This window comes from Setaria italica, chromosome V (assembly GCF_000263155.2).
Source record: "Setaria italica strain Yugu1 chromosome V, Setaria_italica_v2.0, whole genome shotgun sequence".
NCBI lineage: Eukaryota > Viridiplantae > Streptophyta > Magnoliopsida > Poales > Poaceae > Setaria > Setaria italica.
This window is the reverse complement of record NC_028454.1, coordinates 37,617,536-37,622,046: the sequence shown is the minus strand read 5'-3', so window position 1 is coordinate 37,622,046 and position 4,511 is coordinate 37,617,536. Positions and strand designations below refer to the sequence as shown.

The 4,511-nt window shown below is 43.8% G+C and overlaps 1 pseudogene; it reads left to right on the top strand.

The window, feature by feature from the left end:
- Nucleotides 1–294: 294 nt before the first annotated feature.
- On the top strand, nucleotides 295–4,256 carry LOC111257359 (annotated as a pseudogene).
- Nucleotides 4,257–4,511: the final 255 nt, after the last annotated feature.

The window sequence follows — 4,511 nt, the reverse complement described above, 5'->3', positions numbered from 1 at the left end:
AGAGATATATGTAAACTCTCTGTGTGTGTGGGTTAGTTGGATGGCTAGAAATATTCTGTTGTATATCAAAGCTTAGAGATATAGGTTGTTGTAAATCTTTTATCTCCAGCTATGCATCTTGCCACACACAGCATCTCTGTAAAACAACCACGCGAGAGGTTTTTCCTCGCCATATAAACACGTACCCGCCGGTCAGGAAGAGGTCACAGCATTCCACCAATTCCTTTGCGCCTCTGGTTTATCACATGGTAATCAGAGCCTAGATCTAATCCACTATCAACCCCAATTCCACCAATGGCCTCCTCATCTGCAATCATGAATCCCTTGGTTGGCATTCCAATCACCGAGAAGCTGTCTAAGTCGAATCATGCTATGTGGAGAGCCCAAATCCTTGCTGTCGTCCAAGGATCAAGACTCGCCGGTCATCTCACCGGTGCCATCCCTGCACCGGCTGAAGAGATCGCCGACAAAGATGCTGCTGGGAAGGAGGTCATGGTGCCCAACCTGACGTTTGAAGAGTGGTATGCAAAAGATCAACAAGTCCTCAGTTTCGTCTTTGGCTCCCTTGCACAGGAAGTCATGTCCCAAGTCACTGCGAAGGAGATAGCAGCACAGCTATGGTCCGCGATTGAAGACATGTTCTCATCGCAGACCCGAGCACGTGCAACCAATACGTGCCTTGCCCTTGCGACGGCCTGGAAGGGGAATCAATCCGTTGCAGAATTCGTCGGCAAGATGCGAGCACTCGGAGATGAGATGGCCGCCGCGGCAGAGCACTTGAAGAGGAGGAGCTTGTCGAGTACATCCTCACCGGCCTCGACTTCGATTTCAACCCGATTGTTTCTGCCCTCGTTGTGAGGAAGGAATCGGTCACTGTCAGTGAGGTATACTCCCAACTTCTTGCATTTGAAACCCATATGGAGCTCATGGCTGGTAGTAGCAACTATGGTTCGTCCACCAATATGGCAAACTGGGGTGGTCGTGGCGGCTCCAATGGAGGACGTGGTCGCTTCGGCAATGGAGGACGTGTCCAGGACAGTGGTGGCCGTGGAGGTGGCCGCGACAACAACACCTCTCTGGGCAACACCAACTTCGGCAACAACAACTTTGGCAACAGCAACATGCAGCGCAAAGAGGAAGCGGTACTGGTCGTGGCAACTTAATCGCGGCAACTCCAAGATGCGCATGCTTTTCCAGGTCTATCTTAAGATAGGTCATACCACAAACAGGTGCTGGCATCGATATGATGAGAACTACGTCCCTGAAGAAAGGCATGTGGCGGCGGCCATGAACTCCTACAACATCGACATCGCCTGGTACACTGACACAGGTGCTACCGACCACATCACGAGGGAGTTGGAAAAATTGGCGATCCGGGACAAGTATAATGGTGTAGAGAAGATCCATACCACTAGCGGTGCAGGTATGAGCATTAAACACATTGGTCAATCTACTATTCATACCCCTAATCGCAATCTTAGATTAAACAATATCTTGCATGTTCCATCTACTAAAAAGAATCTTATATATGTTCATCGTCTCACTACTGATAACAATGTCTTCCTAGAATTTCATCTTGATTTCTTTTTTTATAAAGGATAGGACACGAAGAACACTCTACTTAAAGGGCCATGCCGAAGAGGACTTTATCCCCTTTCATCTACACCAGCTACAAAGCATGCTTTTGGAGTCAATAAACCATCTCTTGATAGGTGGCATCATCGTTTAGGTCATCCTGCAGTTCCTATAGTTGAAAGAGGTATTAGAAGCAACGGTCTTCATTTTTATTCTAAGTCTAATAAACACTCTATTTGTGATGCTTGTCAGCAAGCTAAAAGTCATCAGCTGCCATATCCTAAATCCACCGGTGTATCCAATGCTCCCTTAGAACTTGTGTTCGCTGATGTTTGGGGTCCTGCAACTGATTCAGTTGGAAGATATAAATATTATGTGAGCTTTGTCGATGATTTCAGTAAACGTACTTGGATCTATCTTCTGAAATTTAAATCTGAGGTGTTTCAAAAATTTTATGATTTCCAAAATCTGGTTGAACGTCTCTTTAACAAGAAAATTCTTGCTATGCAAACAGACTGGGGTGGTGAATATGAGAAACTCAATTCTTTTTTCACCAAGATAGGAATTTCTCATCTTATTTCCTGTCCTCATGCTCATCAACAAAATGGAGCAGCCGAGTGCAAGCATAGGCATATTGTGAAGGTTGGTTTATCCCTTCTAGCGCATGCAAGCATGCCTCTTAAGTTCTGGCATGAGGTGTTTCTTACTGCTACCTTTCTAATTAATCGCACACCTAGCAAGGTGATCAACTTTCAAACCTCACTTTGAACCTTTGGGTGCGCTTGTTGGCCAAACTTGAGACCTTACAACAAGCGTAAGCTAGAATTCAGATCCAAACAGTGCACCTTTCTTTGCTATATCAATCTCCACAAAAAGTTTAAGTACCTAGACATATCTATAGGACGAGTCTATATATTCCGGGATGCTATTTTTGATGAGGCCGTCCTCCCTTTCTCTACTCTACATCCTAATGCTGGCGTTCGCCTCCGTGCTGAGATTCTTCTTCTTCCACCAGTGCTACGCAATTCCAGTCTTGGGGATGGATGTGTAATTGATCATGTGTCTAATGACTCACAAACTGATGAAATTGGTGCAGAAAATGTTGTTTTACAGGGACAAATGGCACCAACAAGCACAAGCACGTCTCTCGGAGGAGATCCTCCTGCGACACCTTCCACAAAACAAGAACACCTCCAATCAAGGACTCGTCTTCAAGCTGGTATACAAGCCGGCGGAGTATGGCACCCTAATGAAGAATAAAACGTGGCACTTGGTCCCTCCTCAAAGAGGCAGGAATGTCATAGATTACAAATGGGTTTACAAGACCAAACTCAAATCTGATGGCAGCCTAGATAGATATAAAGCACGCCTTGTTGCAAAGGGGTTCAAGAAAAGGTATAGCATAGACTATGAAGACACTTTTAGTCCGGTTGTTAAAATGGCTTCAATTAGGACTGTTTTATTTATTGTTGTGTCAAAAGTATGGAACTTGAGACAATTAGATGTGCAAAATACTTTTCTCTATGGTATTTTAGAAGAGGAAGTTTATACGAAGCAACCACCTGGATATTAGGATAGACACAAACCAAATTATGTGTGTAAACTTGACAAGGCACTTTATGGGCTCAAGCAAGCACTGCGAGCATGGTATGCACGTCTCAGTTCCAAACATTGTGAACTTGGATTTGCTTCCTCGAAAGCAGATACATCTTTGTTTTACTTTAACAAAGGGGGAGTAATAGTATTTGTGTTGGTTTATGTTGATGACATAATTGTTGCAAGTTCAAGTCAGGAAGCTACAGCAGGTCTTCTTCGCAATCTTAAGCAAGATTTTGCAAGATTTGGGTGAACTACATTATTTCTTAGGCATGGAGGTAACCAATGTGCGTGATGGGATTGTGGTATCACAAGAAAGGTATGCTTCTGATTTATTAAAGAAGGTTAATATGTTTGGTTGCAAGCCCGTTACTACTCCTCTGTCAACAAGTGAGAAACTATCTGCCTTTGAGGGAACTCCTTTAGGTGCTAATGCTGCTACTAAGTACAGACGCATAGTTGGTGCACTTCAGTATTTGACTCTCACAAGACCAGATATTGCCTTTGCTGTTAACATGGTTTGTCAGTTTCTTCATGCACCAATGACTGCTCATTGGGCTGTTGTCAAGCGCATCCTAAGATATGTGAAGCTCGGTACCAAAATTGGTTTGAAAATTGGCAAGTGTAATTCTATGTTGATAAGTGGGTTCTCTTATGCTGATTGGGCAGGGTCCTTGGATGACAGAAGGTCAACCGGGGGTTTTGCCAAATTCTTGGGATCAAATCTGATATCATGGAGTGCACGGAAACAAGCAACCGTGTCAAGGTCAAGTATTGAGGCAGAATATAAGGCTATTGCTGATGCTACTGCAGAAAAAATGTGGATTCAAATTTTGCTAAAGGAAATTGGTATACAATGTCCACCGAAGGCAAAGTTGTGGTGTGATAACATTGGTGCCAAATATTTATCAGCTAATCCTGTTTTCCATGCTAGAACTAAGCATATTGAAGTGGATTATCATTTTGTTAGAGAACGTGTAACCAGGAATCTTCTTAGGAGATCAAATAGCAGTGGGTTTGCTAAGGCGCTCACTGTAAGGCTTCTAGAAAATTTTAAGCACAATCTTAACCTTGTGCGGTTATGATTGAGGGATAGAATAAGATATATATGTAAACTCTATGTGTGCGTGGGTTCGTTGGATGGCTGGAGATATTCTGTTATATGTCAAAGCTTAGAGATATAGTGTAAAAATCTTTTTATCTCCAGCCATGCATCTTGCCACGCACGGCATCTATGTAACAATCACGCGAGGGGTTTTTCCTCGCCATATAAACACGGACCCGCCGGTCAGGAAGAGGTCACGGCGTTCCACCAATGCCTTTGCGCCTCTGGTTTATCA